The sequence below is a fragment of the Tachyglossus aculeatus genome, chromosome 21 (assembly GCF_015852505.1).
Source record: "Tachyglossus aculeatus isolate mTacAcu1 chromosome 21, mTacAcu1.pri, whole genome shotgun sequence".
Lineage (NCBI taxonomy): Eukaryota > Metazoa > Chordata > Mammalia > Monotremata > Tachyglossidae > Tachyglossus > Tachyglossus aculeatus.
Window position 1 is genome coordinate 52,590,657 of NC_052086.1, and position 25,916 is coordinate 52,616,572.

At 43.8% G+C, this 25,916-nt stretch overlaps 1 protein-coding gene across 1 annotated transcript in view; it reads left to right on the top strand.

Moving 5' to 3' along the window:
- Window positions 1–656: 656 nt before the first annotated feature.
- Window positions 657–25,916, top strand: part of NAA60 (N-alpha-acetyltransferase 60, NatF catalytic subunit) — a 57,410-nt gene continuing 32,150 nt past the window's right edge. The window contains exon 1 of the transcript XR_005455348.1: window positions 657–781. The gene's annotated coding sequence lies outside the window, so the exon portion shown is untranslated. The remainder of the gene's footprint in view (window positions 782–25,916) is intronic.

Here is a 25,916-nt window from a genome sequence, read left to right on the forward strand (position 1 = left end):
TCTATTCTATTTATTTTATTTTGTTAGTATGTTTGGTTTGGTTCTCTGTCTCCCCCTTTCAGACTGTGAGCCCACTGTTGGGTAGGGGCTGTCTCTATACGTTGCCAATTTGTGCTTCCCAAGCGCTTAGTACAGTGCTCTGCACACAGTAAGCGCTCCATCAATACAATTGACTGATATAATTGATTGATAGATCTATTACTCTATTTATGTATTTATTTATTTTATTTGTACATATCTATTCTATTTATTTTATTTTGTTAGTATGTTTGGTTTGGTTCTCTGTCTCCCCCTTTTAGACTGTGAGCCCACTGTTGGGTAGGGACTGCCTCTAGACGTTGCCAATTTGTGCTTCCCAAGCGCTTAGTACAGTGCTCTGCACATAGTAAGCGCTCAATAAATACTATTGATTGATTGATTGGGAGGGAGCGGGGGCAGGCAGAGCGCGCATGCGCGCAGCTGGAGACCAGGCGGGAGCACGTGCCAGAGGGGAGGGGGCACCAAATGATCCCTTTTTGTTGCGCACGCGCACTGACGGTTAGAGCCTGACCTGTCGGCGGGCTCTGCCCGGTTCCAAGATGGCGGCGGGGGAGGCGGGTCACGTGGGGGGATGCTAGCCAATGGGCGGCCTCCGTGCCGGGCCGCCGGAGGAAGGAGGCGGAAGTGTGGTCCTGTCCGGCGCCGCCGCCGTCTATTACATAGCGCCCGACCCGGTGGCGTCTCCCCCGTAGCTGCGCCGATGCGCTCCAGCCCTCGCACTCGTCGCCGCCTCTCCTACAAGGTGAGACCGTGCAGGACGCCCCAGGCCGGGGGGGCTAGTGGGGGGGGCTTGGAGGTAGCCCGGGTTGGGGGGCGGGGGGGGGGGGGGCTGTCATTCATTCAATCAGTATTTATTGAGCGCTTACTGTGTGCGGAGCACTGTACTAAGCGCTTGGGAAGTCCAAGTTGGCCACATCTAGAGACGGTCCCTACCCAACAGCGGGCTCACGGTCTAGAAGGGGGAGACAGACAACAAAACATATTAACAAAATAAAATAAATAGAATTCATTGAATCAGTCGTATTAATTAAGCGCTTACTGTGTGCAGAGCACTGGACTAAGCGCTTGGGAAGTCCAAGTTGGCAACATCTAGAGACGGTCCCTACCCAACTGCGGGCTCACGGTCTAGAAGGGGGAGACAGACAACAAAACATATTAACAAAATAAAATAAATAGAATTCATTCATTTAGCCGTGTTTATTGAGCGCTTACTGTGTGCAGAGCACTGCACTAAGCGCTTGGGAAGGACAAGTTGGTAACGTATAAGGACGGTCCCTACCCAACAGCGGGCTCACAGTCTAGAAGGGGGAGACAGACAACAAAACAAAACATATTAACAAAATAAAATAAATAGAATTCATTGAATCAGTCGTATTAATTAAGCGCTTACTGGGTGCGGAGCACTGGACTAAGCGCTTGGGAAGTCAAAGTTGGCAACATCTAGAGACGGTCCCTACCCAGCAGTGGGCTCACAGTCTAGAAGGGGGAGACAGAAAACAAAACATATTAACAAAATAAAATAAATAGAATTCATTCATTTAGTCGTATTTATTGAGCGCTTACTGTGTGCAGAGCACTTTACTAAGCGCTTGGGAAGGACAAGTTGGTAACGTATAGAGACGGTCCCTGCCCAGCAGCGGGCGCACAGTCTAGAAGGGGGAGACAGACAACAAAACAAAACATATTAGCAAAATAAAATAAATTGAATTCATTTATTCAATCGTATTTATTGAGCGCTTACTGTGTGCAGAGCACTTTACTAAGCGCTTGGGAAGGACAAGTTGGTAACATCTAGAGCCGGTCCCTACCCAACAGCGGGCTCACAGTCTAGAAGGGGGAGACAGACAACAAAACAAAACATATTAGCAAAATGAAATGAATAGAATTCATTCAGTCAGTCGTATTTATTGAAAGCTTACTGTGTGCAGAGCACTTTATTAAGCGCTTGGGAAGGACAAGTTGGTAACATATAGAGACGGTCCCTACCCAGCAGCGGGCGCACAGTCTAGAAGGGGGAGACAAACAACAAAACAAAACATATTAGCAAAATAAAATAAATAGAATTCATTTAGTCAGTCGTATTTATTGAGCGCTTACTTTGTGCAGAGCACTGTACTAAGCACTTGGGAAGTACAAGTTGGCAACATATAGAGACGGTCCCTACCCAGCTGCGGGCTCACAGTCCAGAAGGGTTAAACAGACAACAGAATATATTAACAAAATAAAATGAATTGAATTCATTCATTCAATCAATCGTATTTATTGAGCGCTTGTTGTGTGCAGAGCACTGTACTAAGCGCTTGGGAAGTACAGGTTGGCAATATAGAGAGACGGTCCCTACCCAACTGCGGGCTCACGGTCTAGAAGGGGGAGACAGACAACAAAACAAAACATATTAGCAAAATAAAATGAATAGAATTCAGTCAATCGTATTTATTGAGCGCTTGCTGTGTGCAGAGCACTGGACTAAGCGCTTGGAAAGTACAAATTGGTAACATCTAGAGACGGTCCCTACCCAACAGGGGGCTCACAGTCTAGAAGGGGGAGACAGACAACAAAACAAAACATATTAGCAAAATAAAATGAGTAGAATTAATTCAATCAATCGTATTTATTGAGCGCTTACTGTGTTCAGAGCACTGGACTAAGCGCTTGGGAAGTACAAGTTGGCAACATCTAGAGACGGTCCCTACGCAACTGCGGGCTCACAGTCTAGAAGGGGGAGACAGACGACAAAACAAAACATGTTAACAAAATAAAATAAATAGAATTCATTCAATCAATCGTATTTATTGAGCGCTTACTGTGTTCAGAGCACTGTACTAAGCGCTTGGGAAGGACAAGTTGGTAACACATAGAGACGGTCCCTACCCAACAGCGGGCTCACAGTCTAGAAGGCTCGGGAATTGCTACTCTTTTTATGGCATCGCTACCAATAATTGTGGTGTTTCCTAAGCGCTTACTATGGGCCAAATACTGTCCTAAGCGCTGGGGTAGATAGAAGATAATAATACTGTCTCTATATGTTGCCAACTTGTACTTCCCAAGCGCTTAGTACAGTGCTCTGCACACAGTAAGCGCTCAATAAATACGATTGATTGATTGATTGATTGATTCCCAGACTGAGCCCCCTCCTCCCCCTCCCCCGCCTTACCACCTTCCCCTCCCCACAGCACCTGTATATATGTTTGTACAGATTTATTACTCTATTTTACTTGTACATATTTACTATTCTATTTATTTTATTTTGTTAATGTGTTTTGTTTTGTTGTCTGTTTCCCCCTTCTAAACCGTGAGCCCGCTGTTGGGTAGGGACTGTCTCTATAGGTTACCAACTTGCACTTCCCAAGCGCTTAGTACAGTGCTCTGCACACAGTAAGCGCTCAATAAATACGATTGAATGAATGAATGAAAGAATAATAATTCTGGTATTTGTTAAACGCTTAACTATGTGCCAGACGCTGTGCTAAGCGCCGGGGTGGGTACAACACGGATATATGTTGCTGATTTGTACTTCCCAAGCGCTTAGTACAGTGCTCTGCACACAGTAAGCGCTCAATAAATATGATTGAATGAATGAATGAAAGACTAATAATTCTGGTATTTGCTAAACGCTTAACTATGTGCCAGACGCTGTACTAAGCGCCGGGGTGGGTACAACACGGATATATGTTGCTGATTTATACTTCCCAAGCGCTTAGTACAGTGCTCTGCACACAGTAAGCGCTCAATAAGTGCGATTGAATGAATGAATACAGATTGGGTTGGACATAGTCCCTGCCCCACGTGGGGCTCATAGTCTCAGTCCCCCTTTTACAGATGAGGGAACTGAGGCCCAGTGAAGTGACTTGCCCAAGGTCACACAGCAGACAGGTGGCGGAGCTGGGATTTGAACCCATGACCTTCGAACTCCCAGGCCCGTGCTCTAGCCACTAACTCATAATAATGGTATTTGTTAAGCACTTACTATGTGCCAAGCACTGTTCTCAGCCCGCGGCGGGGAGAGGGGCGGGAAAGAACACGGTAATCAGGATGTCCCACGTGAGGCTCCCAGTCTTAATCCCCATTTTACAGATGAGGTAACAGGCACAGAGAAGTTAAGTGACTTGCCCAAAGTCACACAGCTGACAAGTGGCGGAGTCGGGATTAGAATCCACGACATTTGACTCCTAAACCCGGGCTTTTTCCTCTGAGCTAGGCTGCTGCTGTTTCTATATCTGGTCCCTCATGGGGCACACAGTCTAAGTCTTTTAGACTGTGAGCCCACTGTTGGGTAGGGACTGTCTCTATATGTTGCCAATTTGTACTTCCCAAGCGCTTAGTACAGTGCTCTGCACATAGTAAGCGCTCAATAAATACGATTGATGATGATGATGAAGTAGGAGAGAGGACGGGTTTTGGATTCCCCAAATTGCCGATGAGGGCACATAGAAGTGAAGGGACTTGACCAAGGTCACACAGCAGGTACGTGGCAGAGGCAGGATTGGAACCTAGGTCCTTTGACTCTCAGGACTGTGTCTTTCCCCCTGGGCCATCCTGTTTACTATTTAAGTGCTTAATATGGGTCTTCTAATTCTTGGTGTATTGTAGTCCCCCAAGTGCTTAGTTCAGCGCTCTGCACCTAGTAATCAATCAATCAATCAATCGTATTTATTGAGCGCTTACTATGTGCAGAGCACTGTACTAAGCGCTTGGGAAGTACAAATTGGCATCACATAGAGACAGTCCCTACCCAACAGTGGGCTCACAGTCTAAAAGGGGGAGACAGAGAACAGAACCAAACATACCAACAAAATAAAATAAGTAGGATAGAAATGTACAAGTAAAATAAATAAATAAATAAATAGAGTAATAAATATGTACAACCATATATACATATATACAAGTGTATAGTAAGTGCTCAATAAATACTATTGATTGACTGATAGGTGCCAAGTAGCGAATCAGCATGGCCTAGTGGTAAGCAGCAGAGAAACAGCATGGCCCAATGGAAATAGCCTGGGCTTTGGAGTCAGAGGTCATGGGTTCAAATCCCGTTCCGCCGATTGTCAGCTGTGTGACTTTGGGCAAGTCACTTAACTTCTCTGTGCCTCAGTTACCTCATCTGGAAAATGGGGATAAAGACTGTGAGCCCCCTGTGGGACAACCTGAGCACCTTGTAACCTCCCCAGCACTTAGAACAGTGCTTTGCACATAGTAAGTGCTTAATAAATGCCATTATTATTATTACCCAGCGCATAGGACAGTGCTCAGCATCCATTCATTCATTCAATCGTATTTATTGAGTGCTTACTGTGTGCAGAGCACTGTACTATGCGCTAGGGAATTACAAGTTGGCAACCTACTCTATTTATTTTACTTGGACATATCTATTCTATTTATTTCATTTTGTTAGTATGTTTGGTTTTGTTCTCTGTCTCCCCCTTTTAGGCTGTGAGCCCACTGTTGGGTAGGGACTGTCTCTATATGTTGCCAACTTGTACTTCCCAAGCACTTAGTACAGTGCCCTGCACACAGTAAGCGCTCAATAAATACGATTGATTGATATAGAGACGGTCCCCACCCAACAGCGGGTTCACAGTCTAGAAGGGGGAGACAGACAACAAAACATATTAACAAAATAAAATAAATAGAATAAATATGTACAAGTAAAATAGAGTAATAGTAGTGCTTAACAAATACCATAATAATAATAATAATTATTATTACTCCGTGCTGGGGTAGATACAATCAGATTGGACACACGGGGCTTATAGTTTGAGAGGAGGGGAGAACACGTATTTTAATCTCCGTTTTACAGATGAGGAAACCGAGACCCAGAAAAGTTTAAGTGATTTGCAGGAAGTGGTGGAGCTGGGGTTATAACGCAGATCCCCCTGGAAGTCCATCCCTGGGCCCTTTTCACTAGCCCAGGGAGGGTGGGAGGACTCACAGTGGCTGGAAAAGAGAGATCTGCCACTAACCAGAGTAAGAATAAGAAGCCAGGGGCCCAGCAGTGAATGTTGAGAAGACCAAAAGACCGTGGGATAAAAGGCCTCGGGGAGTATAAGGATTCGGACGTTGGCAACTTAAACTTTTCTGAGTCTCTGTTTACTCATCAGTAAAATGGAGATAAAATACCCCTTCTCCCTCCCCTCAAACTCTAAGCCCTCTGTGTCTAATCTGATTGGAGAGGCACCTGCTAGCAGATTACTGGAAGTTTAGGTCATCAGCTGTAGGAAGCAGCTTGGCCTTGTAGGGCAAAGCTATGGCATCAAGGTTTATAAGGGAGGCTGTTTTGTAGTCATTTTTAAGCTCTCGAGCCCTGCCTCCAGACTATCCCAAACTTTCAGAAGGTTAGCCGTCTTTTTGCCCGGTGAGTCCATTTCGAGTAGGGAAGCTGTGATGAGACCTTAGAAGCGGTAAACACAAATAAGTGCTTAGTACAGTGCTCTGCACACAGTAAGCACTCAATAAGATTGAATGAATTACAATTTTCCAGGCAGAGGATGAGCGACGAAGATACTTACCTAGACCCGATCTGACTTAATACATGTCCCCTCTTGTCTCCAACTCCTGTTCTTCAAGATCCTCTATTGAAATTGCAGCCTCCTAACTTCCCCATGAAAGTGGTAGAATTATTTGTAAAACTAAAGACCAGACTGGACTCAACTAAAGCCTGTATCCAAGACTGGAGATTTTAGCCTAGCAACCTTACGCCTGTAATAGTACTCACCCTGACTCATCAGTGATTGCTATGGTTTTTCAGCGGCAAATATATTTTCTCCCATCCCATCAGGTTTGTCTCTTTTGTAGCTCCATGAAATGTATATCCATGTGCGTGTGTATATATCTTTTGAAAGACAAGTCCTCCTGTATTTTGCAGTTTAGTGAATCCTCAATTATATAAGGATGGTGTATAGCCAGGGACTTTGTTCTTCTTTCTCCTCATCTTCTCTTTTTACTGTTTTATTATTAGCTCCCACAGAATGTTTGGAGGGGCAAAAGAAGGTGAAACCCAAACTGTCAATAACGCTATGTGCTAACACCCACAGTTAAATGTTTGGCTGAGCAGCTTAGTAGTGTCCTGTAATAATAATAACCATATTATTTGTCTAGCACTTCTTATGTGCCAACCACTGTACTGAGTATTGGGATTGTACTCTCTGAAGCACCTAGTACAGTGCTCTGCATGCAGTAAGCGCTCAATAAATGTGATTGATAGGTCCAAGGTTATCAGGTAAGACTTAGACCCTGTCCAGCTGGAGACTCACAGTTTAAGTAGGATTAAGTACTTAGCCAACCTAATTTTTCCCAAGGGGGTTCTTCTATATTCATCTCCCATCTATAGATGGAGAGAGGGAGTGGAAAGAAAATCGGTTTCCATATCCCGACCTAGGTTTGCCCGATTCAGTCAAAGATGTTTAGCATTTACTGTGTGCACAGCTGATTTAAGTGCTTTGGAAAGTTCAGTCCAGATGAATTGGTAGACTCGATGCCTGCCCACTAAGAGCTTTCATTTTAGAGGGGCAGACGGACAGTAAAATAAATAGCAGCAGTGTTGTAGAGCTGAGCGTTGGGTGTATATCAGGTTTTTAGGGGCAAGTCACTTAACTTCTCTGTGCCTCCGTTGCCTCTTGTGCATAATGGGATTAAATCCTACTCCTTCCTACTTAGACTGGGAGCCCCATGTGGGACAGGGACTGTGTCCACCCTGATTATCTTTTATCCATCCCAGCACTTAGTACAGTACCTGGCACAGAGAAAGCACATAACAAGTATCATTTCAAGTGGGTATAGATCTGGCAGTGCAGAAGGGAGGGAGATGAGGGTTTATTTGGGGAAGGCCCAAGGTAGAATGTGCACGCTTCTAAGAGGAAATGTCATGCTAAAAGTCTGATCGGCCCACCTTTTAGACTGTGAGCCCACTGTTGGGTAGGGACTGTCTCTATATTTTGCCAACTTGTACTTCGCAAGCGCTTAGTACAGTGCTCTGCACACAGTAAGCGCTCAGTAAATACGATTGATTGATTGATTGATGGGTGGCTAGTGGAGACTGCTGGGGTGGCACAAACCCTACTGTCTAGAGAGAGCACTGGTGACCAGCCAGTCTCGCCCACCTACCTTCCGGGGCTACCGCATTCTCCTGCCTTATTATGCATTAATGGAAGTAGGTATAAATTTGTTATAATAAATACCCCTGCCTGGTGAAATCAAAAATCAAAATGAAATTCAGGATTATCTTTGGCTTTGAGATTTTCTTAATTCACGTATAGAGTTTGAGTAGTTTTAATTATGATCGTGCTATAAACTTCGATAACCGGGTATGTCATAGAATTGCTTTTCCCTACCATGTCTTTCTCTCTCTCTTTCCCTCCCTCCCCCTTCTCTCTCTCCCCCCGTAGTCCAAAATCTAACAGGTACTGATTAAGAAACACATACTATCGGCAGAAATTAGCTGACTCTGGGGTCAGCCGGTGCATTAGAAAAGGGACAACAGGCCAGAAATAGTCCAGAAGTATCATCTCTAGCCACAAGTGCTCTTGTCTGTTACAGAGTTCATTTCCCAACAGTGCTCAAATTAGAGGCAAGACTATTTCTAGGTCGACAATAAATGCACCTCCTAAGGCTCAACCCATATAACTCATGCCCCATTTTTGTGCTTCAGCCTTCGTTGCAGGGGGAGTTGTGACCAGCCCTGAGCTAATGGAATAAGAAATATGACCTCACACAAAGTAATTAAAACCGGAATTCTCCTATGGCCGTAGGCTTCCCTAAGCTCAAATGGGGGTGAAGGACAGGACCCGGCCAGGTTCAAGTCAGGCCAAACAGCCCAAATCCAAAATCAGATGCATGAAAGTGGGGGCCTTCCATCAGCTGACATCGTCCTGCTCCAAACTGGGGTCCGGGGGCCTGCAGGAGGGCAGGTGAGCACTGCTGCAAGGGTCTGGGTGAGTCTTACCTGCAGTTATTCATGGGCATGACCACACCTCTGTGAACCTGCCCCAGGTGCACACGTAACACGTCCCTCCAGCATTTCCACAGTCCCAGAATTAAAATCTGACAGAAAAATCTCTTCAGCTATAGGCACCGTTGGGTATTCGCCTACCAGAGACTGGTGAGAAAGAGGAGATCAATATTTTCCACTTAGGTGTCATCTATTCCCTTTCCAAAAACTGACGCGTGGGTAAGATCGACTGTAGGGCCCGGTAATCCTTCCAAATGAGTTGTTATTCTTACCGTAGCATCTGGGATTCTGAACCGCGCACAGTTTGCGTGAAAATTGATTTGTTTTCTGATGGTGTTAGAGCACGCATCAGGTTGCAGTTTCAGGTGAGGGTCAGGGGCGTTTAATTTTCTAAGCGAAGGTTCTTCACCCCTGAATCTGTTCGGAGAGGCAGCCAGACCGTAATGAAAACTTTCGTCAGGGTGCTGGAATAAGTCATTGAGCATACTGAGATGAGGAGGGATTTTTTTTTTAGAATTTAAAGGCTTTTGGTAATTTTTAGTTACTAAATTCTGTTACATTTATGGTAGCCCAGAAGAAGTAATAAATAGCCGACAGCAACACTACGACTAAAATTGGAGAAATTCCCAAGTGTAGTGAGATTGAGGATGATGAAAGGTAGGTCACGTTTGAGTTCAGACTTGGCTGGGAAATCAGGATGCTGCTATTCTTGCTGAGTACCATCTCTATAGGTTGCCAACTTGTACTTCCCAAGCGCTTAGTACAGTGTTCTGCACACAGTAAGCGCTCAGTAAATACGATTGAATGAATGAATTGTCTTTGGGTGACCAGCAGTGAGGTTTTAGTTGTCGAGTCTTAAAGGCCGTTTCATCTTGAATTTATTAACAGTAATAATAATAGTAATATTAAGCATTTACTATGTGCCAAACACTGCACTAAACGCAGGGGTAGGTACCAGGTAACCAGGTTCCACATGGGGCTTGCAGTCTAGAGAAGCATTGTGGCTTAGTGGAAAGACATGGGTTTTGGAGTCAGAGGTCGTGGGTTCTAAACCCCACTCTGCCACTAATCAGCTGTGTGACTTTGCGCAAGTTAATTAACCTGTCTGTGCCTTAGTTACTTCATCTGTAAAATTGGGATTAAGGCTGTGAGCCCCCTGTGGACAACCTTATTACCTTGTATCTACTCCAGTGCTTGGCACAAAGTAAGCACTTACAAATACCATCATTATAATTATAATTATTGTTGTTGTTATCATTAAGTGGGAGGTGTGAATTCCCATTTTGCAGATGAGGGAAATGGGGTGAGTCAGTAAACTTCTAAGGTCACCCAGAAGACAAGTGGCAGAGTTGGTATTGGCACCCGGGTGTACTGTCAGACCCATGCTCTTTCCAGTAGACCGCACTGCTTCCCTAGCAGAATAAGGGATCTACAATATTCCTTCCAATTCATTTCCCAATTCTTATGGAGGAGGAACATGGAGCAGAGTGCAGAATTGTCTGTAGTACATCTTAAAAAGGTCTTCTGGAGACTATGCCTAGGCATTCTTTTCTTTCCTCTGAGTAGCCAGAGAGCTGTAACCAGTATATTGCACTAGTTGACCTTTTCCAATGTTTCTAGCTGGTTTATTGTCATGACCTGTTTCTTTTTGGTCAAAAGCAACAGCGCTCCTCAAATCTCTCAGCTCATTGTGGACAGAGACTGTGTTTACTAACTCTGTTGTATTGTTCTCTCAAGCACACTTAGTACAGTGCTCTGAACACAGTGCTCAATAAATAACATTCATTGTGATTAATTGATTCCCTACTGACAGAGAAATCACTTAGAGTAATTGTTCTCCAGAAGTGTGCATCATATACCAACTCATCTCAATCTGTACTGCTCAGTTTAGGCTTCAAACCACAAAACCCAGCTGCCTTAAGGAAGGTGTTCAAGCCTGTAAAGCAATGGAAAGAACCTGGGCTTTGGAGTCAGAAGGTCATGGGTTCTAATCTAGACTCTGCCACTCATCTGCTGTGTTACTCTGGGCAAGTCACTCACTTCTCTGTGCCTCAGCTACCTCATCTGTAAAATGGGGATTGAGACTGTGAGCCCCTCTAGGGACAGGGACTCTGTCCAACCCGATTTGCTTGTATCCGCTCCAGCGTTTAGCACAGTGCCTGGCACATAGTAAGTGCTTAACAAATACCATAATTATTATTGTTATTAAGAACAAATTTGGCTCAAAATTTGACCCGGGTTCTCTGTTCCCAGACCATAGCTCTTTCCCTGTTACTTGTCATCAAGTAACAATATAATGTGAAATATTGATTGTCTGCCCACTCTGTTGTGTACCCTCCCAAGTGCTTAGTATAGTATTCTGCACACAGTAAGGGCTCAATAAATACCACTGATTGATAGTCAGAGAAGACTTCTTCAACTTCTTGTATTTAGAGTTGATCTTCATATTCAAACACGGTGCCACCAATGGTGAAGTTTGCCAATGGTTTTGCGGGCTGGCAGCGATCAAAGTGGAGCCAGAAGTCCTGGACACACTATGTTCACCCAGATTGCCCTTAGTTGTGCTGTTGTGTTGTACCTGCTCGACCTGATACTGATTTTGCATTTTCTTTGTTATGATTTGGCATTTGTTAACGGGTTATTTTGTGCCAAGTTCTGTACTAAACATTGGGGTAGATTCAAAATAATCAAGTCAAACACAAGAGGTTTCACACTGTGCTAAGTGCTTGGGAAACAGTGTGGCCTACTGGAAAGAGTCCAAGCCTGGGAGACAGAAGAATCTAGTCTCCTCTGTGACCTTGAGCAAGTCACTCTGGACCTCAGTTACCTCATCCGTAAAATGGGAGATTAAGACTGTGAGCCCCATGTGGGACACGGACTGCGTCCAACCCAGCGGTCAGTACAGTGCTTGGCACATAGTAAGCACTTAAATGCTACTTAAGAAAAAAGAAGACCCGGGTGTGTGTTCGGCAGGGATCCAGGTCTCAAAACCCTGTAAAGCGCCGTGCAGTGCTAAAGGTCTGTAGACTTTCAGTTTATCTAAATCCTGATGCCATGTTGTCACTGCAGCCTGTCTGGCAATCTCCCAAAGGAAATGCTGAATGTTTTGTTGCAGTTTTTCTACTTTCTTGTCTGTTGTTGTCATTTCTTTCTGGAACAGTAACAAAGTCAGAAATACACATTGGTATGTAAAGTGTCTAGGTAATTTTGCATCCTGTAAAGTAGGGTGGGTTGTGGCTTTCACGTTTGTGACTAAGAGGTAGGTCAACTTCCTTTCCAGAACATCGGCAGTGGGCTAGCATGATTTGTAGCCAAACAAAAACAAGACATAATTCCTGCCCTAAGGGAACTAACACCAGGCAAATTGAACACTGACACAGGCACGCACAAGCCCAGAATTTCCCCCTAAGTCCTTTTAAATTTGAGCCAGTGGAGGAGGGTTGTAGGTTAAGGTTTTGGGTGGTGAGGTGAAGAGCCTCCTGTCATCTCCATTGGTACTGGTTAAGTAAGGCTTTGGAAGATTAGGGGGTGGCAGTTAGAAGGCATGGTTTTAGTTGCGGCACCGTGCCTGAAGAGAGCTTTGTCGTGAGCTCTGGATGAGGATAAAAAGATACTTTGTCAGGTGTTCAGCAAGGAAAAAGTTAATGGCAGAGAATCCAGGTAGCCTTAGATAACTACCAAGAGATAGCTTTTCCAAGGGATAGCCTTGGGAAAAAGACACAGAGGCAGGAGTGGGATAAAGTAAGGAAGGTGGTGGCAGGCAGCTAGTTTGACCTGACAGAAGAGGCCTTCCCCAAGTAAGCCTTTACTTCCTCTTCTCCCACTCCCTTCTGCATCACCCTTGCATTTGGATTTGCACCCTTTATTTGTCCCGCCCTCAGCACTTAGATACAGATCTGTAACTTATGTATATTAATGTCTGTTTTCCCCTCTAGACTGTATGCTCCTCATGGGCAGGGAAAGTATCTACCAACTCTGTTATATTTTATTCTTCTCTGGACTGTAAGCTCATTATGGGCAGGGAAAATGTAATTCTCTTGTACTGAATTCTCCCAAGTGCTTAGAAAAGTACTGTGCACACAGTAAGCATTCAGTAAATACCTTTGTCCTCAAGAAGCGCTTAGAACTGTGCTCTGCACACAGTAAGTGCTCAGTAAATACCATTGACTGATCTCAAGCACTTAGTTCAGTAGTCTGCACCCAGTAAGTGCTCAATAAGTGCAGTTGACCGAAGGTAGGTGCTCCGTACAGTAAGTGCTCAATAAACACTGATAGATTGGTAAAGGAGGAAGAGATGGCAGACAGTATAGGGTCAGACTATCCAGCGCTTAGTACAGTTTTCTGCACATAGTAAATGCTTAACAAATGCCATAGTAATTATTATTGGTAGCTATGCATATTGAAGCTGATTAAAATCATGAATCTTTAGAATATAATAATCCTTGATTTAACTACTTGAGGGCAGGATTCATGTTTACCAAATCCATTTTATTGTACTCACCCAAGCTTAGTACAGTGCTCTGCCCATAGAAGAGCTCAGAGAATCACTGTGGCTTAGTGGAAACGGGTCTAGTCAGGAGTTTTGAGTTCTAATCCCGGTTCCGACATTTGTCTGCTGTGTGACCCTGGGCAAGTCACTTAACTTCTCTGAGCCTCAGTTTCCTCATCCGTAAAATGGGGATTAAATCCTACTTAGACTGTGAGCCCCAGATGGACAGGGACTGTATCCAGCCTGATACTATTGTATCTATCCCAGGGTTTAGTGCAGTGATTGGCACATAGTAAGTACTTAACAAATACCATTAAGAAAAAGTAAATACGATTAAGATGTCTCAAGTGAAGAGAAATGACACTGCCGACATTTCTAAATTCACATAGTTTTGGGCTTTACAATATTAACCTCCTTTATAGCGCTGGTTCTTGGGGGACTAGGTAGTGATGGGGAAATGAGGACGTATTTTTTTAAAAGCTGTCATGGGGGAAACTTTAAAGAGGTAGAGAGGTAGTGCAGGAGAGATTGGGTAGAGAGGAGCCACCAGGGAGAAATCCCCTTCTAGACCCTAAGCTCCTTACGTGCAGGGAGCGTGTCTTGAGCCCGTTGTTGGATAGGGACTGTCTCTATATGTTGCCGACTTGTACTTCACAAGTGCTTAGTACAGTGCTCTGCACACAGTAAGCGCTCAATAAATGCGATTGAATCAATGTATTGTACTCTCCCAAGCTGCTTAGTACAGTGCTCTGCACACAGTAAACACTCAATGCCTTTCATTGATGAATCAATGGTATTTACTGAGCACTTACTATGTGCAGAGCACTGCACTAAGTGCTTGGGAGTGTATACTACAATAGAATTAGCAGAAACATTCCCTGCCCATAACGAGCTGACATTGGTTGAAAAATCAGTGTGTCTATTTTATTTCCCATTGTCAGTTGGCTATGCTGTTATGATGATGATGGCATTTGTTAAGCGCTTACTATGTGCGAAGCACTGTTCTGGAACCCCTCCGACTCAAAATACATTAATGTAGCTATATTTATCATGTCAAATGGATCGCTTCCATAAGTCTGGGTAATTGGGGTTAAAATATTTGTAGCACTGTTCTAATAGAATTTTGACTTGGGCGTTTCCAGGAACCAATTGTGAGGTAAATCCAAGGGTTGCCTGTAGTGAAGGTCAGACATTTTTTGCCGGGGCCACTCATAATGAAGGTGGAAATATTTTGAGAGCTCATATTAAGAGGATCAAAAAGTAGTGTGAGTCTCTTCTCTAAAAAAAAAAAATAGATCTTTTGCCTTTGAAATCAGATTCATTCATTCAACTGTATGTGAGTGCTTACTGTGTGCAGAGCACTGTACTAAGCGCTTGCACTGTACTAACTTGCACTGCACTGTAGATTGTGAACTGGTAAACTGGACCAGTAAGAATTTAGCACCTTGAGATTATACGGCACTTTTGTTTCAAGGGTAAAGAGGAACACTATTTTTCCAAGGTCAGCTAAGACCAGCCGAGTATATGTCATTCATTCCATAGGGTTATCAACTGGACAATGAACAAGCACTGCCTCCTAGATATTTGAATTTTTAACAGAGGGAAGTTGGCTAAAAAAACATAATGGTTAGAATGGAATTTTCTGAACTTAATGCAAAAAGGCTCCTGTTCAGGTTTTAAAAGATTAGAAAACAAAGATCTAGACTTTACAGTTGTGTGTTTGTAGCTCAGAATTCTGCTTGTTAAAGACAGAGGTCTTTGCTCAGTGAGCCATAATGGCAGCAGGTCCAAGAAGCCTTGTAAGCGGTTACACAGGTATTGTTCACACAAGATTTTTACAAACCTTGTAAAAACCAGTTTAGTATAATGGGAACAGCTTTTATTACTTTGTTGTGCTTCTGAGCACATGCACAGATTGGTATGCCTCATTGGAAATCCAGAGCTCTGTGATTGTTTTGTCTGGAGCGCTATAATTTGTCTTCCTTAGATACTCTATAAACTACTCCCTGGAGGGTCACTTCACAACCTTGTCCTTGCTTTCCTGTTGTTAGGTTGACTAAACCAACCTAATCTTTGTAGTGAAAGGTGATATTTGTTTTTTAGTTGAGCATAAATCTCCTATTTCATTTTATGTTAGACAGGGACTCAGCTTGAGAAAGTGAGACCCTTTTGAAGTTCATTGTACTTTCTAAATATGGCCACATTGCATAACTCGTACAGTACCTTTTATGATATTCACATGCCTGTTTAACAGCCAAGAAATTCAGTTGTGCCCCGATAGAGTGCAGTGACTAAGCTATGGCCCACTATGACATTTGGTTAATGTTGGTTCACATGTATGTTCAGTCAATCAGTGGTATTTATAGAATGCTTCTAGTGTGCAGAGCATTATACTAAGCACTTGACAGAATGCCGTACAACAGAGTTCAACTACAACATCTTTAAAAATGCAACTCTGAGTGAAACAGTGTTAAATTCATCCAGTTTTTCAGGAGAAGCACCATGGCATAATGGATAAAGCATAAGCCTGGGAGTTGAAAGGTCATGGGTTCTAATTCTGGCTCTGCCACTTGTCAACTGTACGGCTTTGGGCAAGTCACATAGCTTCTCTATACCTCAGTTACCTCAACTGTAAAATGGGGATTAAGACTCTGAGCCCCAAATGGGGCAACCTGATCAGCTTGTATCCCCCCCAGCACTTAGAATAGTGCTTTGCACATAGTAAGCACTTAACAAATACCATCATTATTATTATACACTGAACACTAGGCCTACTATTGTTGGCCATTGTTTTCAGTGACCGGAGAAAGACCTAAAATGATACTAAAGTCTTCTCTGCTGGTTTCATACCCAAACTCATGATTTTCTTACTGCTAAGCACTACGCTCTTCTCTCGTTGCTGCTTTGTGCTCCTTATTCTGAACAATACAATCACAGGTAAAACTTCTGGTACACTGAAGCAGGATCATTGCTTGGCGTCTGTTATGAAATAGTTACATAGTTTCCTTACTACTAATAATAATAGTAATGATGATGGCATTTATTAAACGCTTACTATGTGCAAAGCACTGTTCTAAGTGCTCTGGAGTTTACAAGGTGATCAGGTTGTCCCATGTGGGGTTCACAGCCTTAATCCCCATTTTACAGATGAGGGAACTGAGGCACAGAGAAGTTAAGTGACTTGCCCAAAGTCACACAGCTGACAAGTGGTGGAGCCGGGATTTGAACCGATGACCTCTGACTCCAAAGCCTGGGCTCTTTCCACTGAGCCACGTGGCTTCCCCTTCCTACTAGCACGTGGTACTCATACAGTACTGTGTAGCAAGTGAATATTGGGCGTTTTAAGGTTATTTTCCCGTATTCAGCTTTTCAGTGAAATAACTAAGGAGTAACTGTGGGTTTTTAATATCTCTGACTAGATCATTACCTTAAATTGTGAATTATTTGGGTCGATTTCTGACCTACTGTACTTTACTTTGCACGAATAGATACTTAATAAATACTGTTGATTTTAAAAAAAAAAAGTCCTGGGACAGGGTTCTCAAGCATCCATTCCCTAAGCCTCCTGTCTTATTTTCTCTCTCCCACCCTCCTTTTCTTCCTCCCTTTTTTTTTTAAATTTTAAACTTCTTCAAGAGCCATTCCTCAACCCCTTCCACCATCAGTCCTGAATCTACACCGGCATTTTTCTTTGGAAGTATATAGCTATTGGATTGTTTTCAAGAATGTGCTCTAAATCCTGTTAAGTTTTAGTTTATACTCCAGTCCATCCATCACCCCCAGTTAAAGAGGGCAGGTGGATGGGTAAGATTCCAAGAAAAGTTTTGTTATGGTTAAGGAGAGGGAAGAAAGGGAATGACTCACTCTAGGCAGGTTTTCTAAATTGAGTACTCAACTGAAAAGAATGGGAGGAAGAAATAATTTTCTGAGGGATGTAGTTCAAAGTGGAGGTGACTAATTTGGGGGGAGTTTACAGGCCCGAGACAGGTGGAAGTTTTGTGGGTTTGTTTTTTGGAAGTTTTGTGGGGTTTTTTTTTTTTAATAGTATTTAAGCACCTACTGTATGCCAGGAATTGTTCTAAATGCTGGGGTAGATACAAAATAATCAGGTTGGAGTCAGTTCCTGTCCCACATGGGACTCACAGTCTTAGTCCCCATTTTGCAGATGAGGGAACTGAGGCACAGAGAAGTTGTGACTTGACCAAGGTCATAGAGCAAGTGGCAGAGCTGGGATTAGAACCCAGGACCTCCTGATTCCCAGGCCAAAGCTCTATCCACTAGGCCTTCTGCTTCTCTTGATTTGGGGAAAGAGTTGATTGTGGGGAGAGAAATTGGGAATGGAGTCCATTAAGTAGGGACCCTATTCAGAGGAGATATGGAGGCCTTGGAAAATTATCCCAGTGAAGGCTCACCTCACTCTGCTGTTGTGTAGCGGATATGCTTGAAACTTAAGTCAGAAGGCCCTGGGTTCTAATTCTGGCTTCTTCACTTGTCTGCTGCATGACCTTGGGGAAGTCATTTAACTTCTCTGTGCCTCAGTTACCTCATCTATAAAATGGCAATTAAGATTGTGGGCCCCATGTGGACATGGACTGTGTACAACCTGATTAACTTGTATCTACCCCAGCGCTTAATACAGTGCCTGGTACATAATAAGCACTTAACAGATGCCATTAAAAAAATTAACCAAAAAACTGGAGTTTAGATACCAATTCCACTGGGATCGAAAGCCTCTCCAGTGGCAGGGGAACCTCAGTTTGGTTTTTGTGGAAAGGAGCTTGTTCCTACCCCTTCTCAGTCCCTCCCATTGAAATTCATCCTGATCATCATTATCAATCGTATTTATCCTGATCGCATCCTGATGAGCTGAAGAATTCAAGTAGGGTGCATTGCCTGGTAAATAGGGACATTTCTATGGTGAAGGAAACTTCTCTGAGATGATGGGGACAAGGTGAGAGAAGAAAGATTAGAGAAGCATCATGGCCTAGTGGGAAGACCACTGGCCTGGGAGTCAGAAGGACCTGCGTTTGAATCCCAGCTCCACTACTTGTCTTTGTGACCTTGGGCAAGTGACTTCACTTCTCTGTACCTCGGTTACCTCATTTGTAAAATGGGCATTAAGACTGAGCCCCACATAGGACACACAGACTATGTCCAGCCTGATTAGCTTGTGTCTACCCCTGCACGTAGTACAGTGCCTGACACATTTATTTATGTATATTAATGCCTGTCTCCCCTTCTAGACTCTTTGCTCATTGTGGGCAGGGAATGTGTCAGTTTGTTGTACTCTCCCAAGTGCCTGGTACAGTGCTTTGCACACAGTAAGCACTCAGTAAATATGAATGAATGAATGAATGTAGTAAGCACTTAATAAATACCATAAAAAAGAAGAAATTGCTATTTGCAAAGAGTGTGGAATACCAGCAAAGGACCTTACTTGAGTTAGGGGAATGTACTGGACTTGGGAGACTGGGAGTCTTGGGAGTCTCCCAAGACTGTTGTGGGGGAATGTGTGTTCTAAGACATTTGTCCTGAGAGAGGGTGCATGTTTTAGAACATCGTGTTTATGTTTCAGGGGCGGTGTACCAGATTCTTTCCTCTTGCTCCTGTACACATGCCAAGTCCTTTAAAAGTATCTGTGTGAACCACCATAGTTTTTGTAGCTCTTGATTTAAAAACAAACAAAAAACTCCAAGACCTCATCTTCCTCAAATAGTGTTGAGCCGTTTCCGACCCATAGCGACTCCGTGGACATCCCTGCTTCAGAATGTCCCGACTTCTGCCATAACGTCGTTCTGGTACGTGTATCCATAGCGTTTCCTTGGTAAAGATATGGAAGTGGTTTACCGTTGCCTTCTTCCACGCAATAGACACCTGACTCTCTGCCGTTGTCTTTGATCAGCGTTTTGATCACTTGATCACCCACGTTTGACTCTTTCCCATGATGATGCAGCCCAGCACAGGTGAATCGACATTGACGCTTCGGCTTAGACCTTTTCATTATGGATAGGCCTGTGTGGCCTAGCTCTAAGCTTCATCAGCATACACAAACTCCCCTGCCATGGTAAGGCGACAGTTCATAGAAGGACCTCAAACTTTGGGTGTTAATCTGAAAATTTTTATACTGGAAAAAGTGTCATTTTAGTTTTGGACCATTTACATATAGACACATGATATTTTAAAATGCTTGGTATCATGACAAATTTTTGTGGTATTCAATGCTCTCCAAATTTCGTTTGACAGTCCTTCTCTACTAGAGTTAACTTTCCTCTTATACAAAGCGGACAACGACAAAGGAGGCTGATAACATGGAAAGCCAGAAGCAACTACCGTTGGCTTTATTAATAATAATAATTATAATAATAGTAATAATTACAGTATTTGTTAAGCACTATGTGCCAAGCACAGTTCTAAGCACAGGGGTAGATACAAGGTAATCCCTTGTCCCATGTGGGACTTACAGAGAAACAGTGTGGCTTAGTGGAATGAGCACGGGCTGGGAGTCAGAGGACGTGGATTCTAATCTCCGCCCCGCCACTTGTCTGCTGTGTGACCTCAGGCAAGTCACTTAACTTCTCTGTGCCTCAGTTCCTTCATCTGTAAAATGGGGATTAAAAGCGTGAGCCCTACGTGGGACAACCTGATTACCCTGTATCCACCCAAGCACTTAGAACAGTGCTTGGCACATAGGAAGCGCCTAACAAATACCTTAATTAATTACAGTTTTAATCCCCATTTTACAGATGAGGTAACTGAGGCACAGAGAAGTTAAGTGGTTTGTCCAAGGTCACACAGCAGACAAGTGGAGGAGCTGAGATTAGAACCCACATCCTCTGAATCCCAAGCCCGTGCTCTTTCCACTAAGCCATGCTGCTTTCCTGCAGTCTTTTAGCCATCAGGTTCCGTTCTATTCAGATGGACCATGGGCAGCTGCCATCGATCTATGAGGGGTGTGTTTCCCCAAATGCCAGGGTTTTGATAGCAATAGGGGACTCTTCCTCCATTTCCCTCAGCGATGCCTTCCAGTGGAGGTTTAGTTTTGTTTCAGCGCCAGCAGCCTGACTTTCAGATCTGAGACTTTCTATTTCTGCAAGTGCGATGTAAGTCTTGAGAGATGAACCCATGACTGTCACGGGAGGTAGGGGTTTACAGTACCGCTACGACAGGAGTGGTGGTTAACAGACTTAGCACAGTATGGGCTGTTGTGCCAAACACAACAATCAAGGGTGTTTATTGAGCTCTTAATGTGCAGAGCACTGTACTAAGTCCTGCACACAAGGAGCTTACAGTCTAGCAGGAGAGACAGGTATTAAAATAAATTATGGAGAGAGGAAGTGGCAGAGGGTAAGGTTATGAACATAACTGCTGTGAGGCTGAGGGTGGGGTGAATATCAAGTGCTTACAAGGGACGGATCCAAGCTCGTTGTGGGCAGGGAATGTGTCCGCTTAATGTTGTATTGTACTCTCCCAAGTGCTTAGTACAGTGCTGTGCACTTATTAAGTGCTCAATAAATAGGATTGAATGAATGAATGAATGAATCCAACTGTAGAGGTGAGGGCCAGTAGGAAAAATGAGGGCTTAGTTAAGGGAATGTGTCTTAGAGGAGATATGATTTTTAGTAAGGCTTTGAAGGTGGATAGAGTCGTGGTCTGACAGGTATGAAGGGGAGGGAGTTCCAAGCCACAGGGTGGATGTGAGCAAGGGGTCCATGACGGGATAGACGCGATTGAGGTACAGTGAGTAGGTTGGTGTTAGAGGAGGGAAGTGTGTGGGTTGGATTGTAGAAGGAGATCAACAAGGTAAGAGGGGAAGAACTGATTGAGTGTTTTAAAGCCAGTGGTAAGGAGTGGATGGGCAGCTATTGGAGTATTTTGACGAGTGGGGAGATATGGAGTGAATTTTTTTTTCCTAGAAAAATGATCCAGGCAGTGACTGATCCCTTTTTCTGATTTTGTCATTGTTTAGAAAGGATGCATTTGTGTTGCATGTGGTCCTAGTTTTTCAACAAAGTATGGCTTCTCTTGCGAAGGCATCATGCTGAACCTTTCTCCTCTGCAGCAATGACCACAATTCAAAGGTGAACAAAGTGTGGGCAGAATAGGGATGCCACCAGTTTGCCAGTTGAGAAAAGGCTTAGGTATGAAGCCAGCGAGGAGTGTTAGGAGAGAACATGGTGACACAAACAGCAACTATAGTTTCAAAAAGTACCTCATCCCTACAGTTTATTCAGGCAAATGACTCTTCATCATAGTGCTTTCAGTTCCCCACTTGTGAGTTATCCCTTAATGACGGGACATCAAGAGTTGGCCGAGTCATTTTAATCAGTCTTGGTGTTTTTTCAGGTTGAGACCTCTCATTATTTTGTCTCTGAGTTTTTTTGGTTTTTTTTTTAATGGCATTTATTAAGCGCTTACTATGTGCAAAGCACTGTTCTAAGCGCTGGGGAGCTTACAAGGTGATCAGGTTGTCCCTCGTGGGGCTCACAGATTTAATCCCCATTTTCCAGATGAGGTAACTGAGGCACAGAGAAGTTTAGTGACTTGCCCAAAGTCACACAGCTGACAATTGGCAGAGCCAGAATTTGAACCCATGACCTCTGACTCCAAAGCCCGGGCTCTTTCCTACGGAGCCACGCTGCTTCTCAGTTCTCGCTGAGAACGCTGAGTTCTCTTCTCTTTTCATACTCTGCCCTTTCCTACCCCCTGACAGGCACTCTGAAGAGCTCAGGGGCTCCCTGAGACTTGTATTCTGTCTTTGCCATGTTGAAATAATCAGCCTGTGAGTGTCACATTTGAAAACCACTGGCTTTCATCAAAGACCATGTCAATGTTACCAGCATCTCACTGGTCTCCAGGCTTTCAGCATCCAAATCCCATACTGATTTCCTTCTGTACTCCCCCTCTCCCCCTTGTATTTTGGGTGGTAAAAAGTCCATCCCTAGAAATCCAGTTTAGTTGCTTTTGTATTAAGTGCTTTTGTGGCCCTGGCATGGACTGAGTTGAAGAAGAGTGAGGCAAGAATGTTCACTCTCAGGAAAAGATATCAGAGGAAATAGTTTTCAACGTGGTAAAAGACTCCTGTGGGTAATGTTCCCTATTGTTTTCTAAAAAAGTAATCATTCTCCTGGCTATAAATTGGGACCTGTATATTGGACTAGTGGCATTATGTTTAACATTAATTATTGGATACTTTACTCCAACTAATATTATCTTGGTTTATAATTGTCTAGCATCCCTAAACTCGTCAAAGATTCCTGTTCTTTGATGGGATCAGAATGTTATTGGGGTTTCTTTGTAGAGGCTCCTTATCACTTTGCCTTTTGAGCTTTTATCTCTCTTGTCTTCAACTGCCCCCTTTTCTTCCTCCCCACCACCTTTTGAAGCATGTATTTTTGTTCCATACCTGGAGGCTTCAGTTAAAATAATGCACAGCCCTTTAAAAAATTTCAGTAGCTTAAGCAGAAACTATTGAGAATATAGGTTTTGCCCATTAGTATCATCACCAACTCCTTGTCTTTTAAAAATGTCAACTATAAACATAGAAAACTAACTTCATTTGTAATATTTCATGAATAGACCGCATTGTTCTAAAAAGATAAGGAACTTCAAGAAGCAACTTTTGCCTCTTTTTTGTTCCCCCTCTTCCCCTCCCTACCCCACCTCCCTGAGACCTGTTTTGTGACCTTCTGAGTTGGGGATAACTTTTAAAAAATCTAGATACCCAGGATTCTGAAATGGTTAGCTGGTTTCTGAAGCAATTTTCTCTCCCATCTACTAACTTTAATCTTCATTTATTCCTACCCTCCACCCACTTTCTCTCACTCACCTATCTGCTGTCTCCCACTCCTCCAGTGAGGTGAGAGTGCATTAGTTCATCACCGTTTATTCATCTCAACTGTCACTTTTCTCTTGGAGTTTTCTTTAAATTTCATTCTGTTCTTTCAAGTCGCCGATGTATGTTTGTGCCACATCATTTTTGCATTGTTTGGTCTAAAGTTATTTGTTTTACGTTTTATATGGAAAAATCTCGAGGGCAGGGGTCATGTCTACCAACTCTATTGCAGCATCCCTTTCCCAGTAGTCAGTACAGTGGTCCGCACACAGTGAATGCTCAAAAGAATCCCACTGGCTGATGTAAATGTCACCGCAGAGGAGATATTTCAAGTAATTAATATGGTTTCATAGGGACTGTGAAGGAGGAAGAGAGGCTGTTGGTTTAGGACCGGGCAGCAGAGCCAAGGATGAAGAGGCCTGAGGATAATCAGGTGGCAAGCGGAGGCTAGGAATGGCTACAGTGGTGATGAGCAGAGGACCCTGGTTGAGTCTAGTGTGAAATAAAGACTTTGGACCTTGCCCAGGCTTAGGGGAGTCTCACAGTTGTGAGCTCCCCCTTTTTTATACACACACACAAACACACACACACTCTCTCTCTCTCTCTCTCTCTCTCTCTCTCTCTCTCTCTCTCTCTCCCCCCCCTCCCTCTCCCTCTCCCTCTCTCTCCCCCTCTCTCTCCCTCCCTCCCTCCCTCCCTCCCTCTCTTTCCCTCTCTCTCTCCCCTTTCAGGGCAGAGCCTTGACTGTTCCATGCATTCACATATGAATGTTGCCCTGGTGAGGTGCCTCAGCTGCTACCCCTCCATATTCCATGGCCCCCATATTAAGGGCGTGTGTTGGGGAGTGTGTGTATGTGTATGTTCAGAGCTCTGTACTAAGCCCCCTGGATGGTATTCTTTACTGAAGGACAAGTTTGATAGGAGTCAAACTCAGTAAAAGCTGAAAGGTTGATTCATCCCAAGGTAAAACCAAGATGGCACTTGATTCCCTTGGCAAAACCCATCCTCCTCCCCCTCCAACCCCACCTCCACTCCTCTCATTGCTAAAGAGTTCTCCCGTCCGTTTCAGGGCAGGGCTGGGAGAGTATGGTGTATTCACACATGCATGTTGTCCTGGTGAGACTTGGGCAAGTCACTTCACTTCCCTGTGCCTCAGTTATCTCATCTGGAAAATGGGGATTGAGATTGAGGGCCCCATGTGGGACAGGGACTGTGTCCAACCTGATTTGGTTGTATCCACCCCAGCACTTAGAACAGAGCCTGGCACACAGTAAGCACTTTACAAATTCCAAAATAAAAATAATAAGCTTGTACTGTGACTTTTTTGGAAGGCTGAGTCAGACGTAGGTCTGCAGCCCAACAGGCACTTCCTGGGGGTCCTCCGACCCAAGGCTCTTAGAGCTGCACAGAGATGGAGTTTGCCTTCAGTATCTTTGCACAAGCCAACTTTTTAAAAATGTATTTTTTTAAAATGGTACTTGTTATGCACTCACTAAGTGTCAGGCACTGTACTAAGTGCTGGGGTAGATATATTCAGGTTGGATACAGTTCAGGGGCCTCACAGTCGGAAGGAGGAGTTAATCCCATTTTACAGATGAGGTAACTGAGGCACAAAGCAGTTAAGTGATTTGGCCAAGGTGACACAGCAGACAAGTGGCCATAATAGAACCCTGTGGAGAGGGTGGAGCGGATGGGAAGAGGATATGATTGATGGGTGGAGCAGCTTGGAGAGTGAAGTCTTCATAAGTTTGAGCAGCTGATGCAGAACAGTTTCAAGAATCAAATACAATTATATGCAATAAGGCAGCTGTTGTATAGATTAAAGTGTATATAGAGTCTTCAGGCTCTTTCAGAGTGTGGCTTTTAACTTAAAAGCCCCATGCTCATTGATTTTTCTTCTAAACTAGCTCTTTTATATTGAACAGTTGTTGCATATTGCTTTGTAAGATACTGTGAAGAAAGATTATTATGTTTTCTTCCCTGGAGGTGTTTATAACCTAGATGTAAGCTCAGGCAAACATAGAGGTGTTGAAAGGAGATGGAGGATTTGGGGAGAGTGGAGAATTAAGGTATTTTATCCCATCTCTGCCCCTTCTTTAGCCTAAGGCAGTGACAGCAGGACTTGGATGGAGTTTTCAGAAACATGATTCTGCTGCTGCTTTATTCCTCCCATTGAAGCTTAGCCAGCCTCAGGTTAAAATCTACTTTTTCTGTTCTGCAAGTCAGGAGCCAAGAGCTCAGCTAGCAACCCGGGAGGATCTTACATCTAGTTAAACGCTCTGTCCAAGCCTGAGCAGCCAAGCAGTGTCCTGGATCGAATTGCCTGCATTGATTAGATTTATACAGTGCCTTTCTTTCAGAGAATCAAATTTGGGGTAAATCAGCTGTCTTGCAAATTGTCACTTGCCCAGGTAACTAGATCAGAATGTGAATTACGTTTATTTTCTTTCCAGTATATCTCCTGAAGTTGATATTTATCTGTTTTTGCAAGACTGGCTGCTGAACTACCCATTATCACTTCCAAAGTGTGAGGATTCCTCTGAAGAACTCACCTTTCATAGCTGCCAAAGACTAGATGGGTTTTCATGCCTGTTCCACTTTCTTGACAC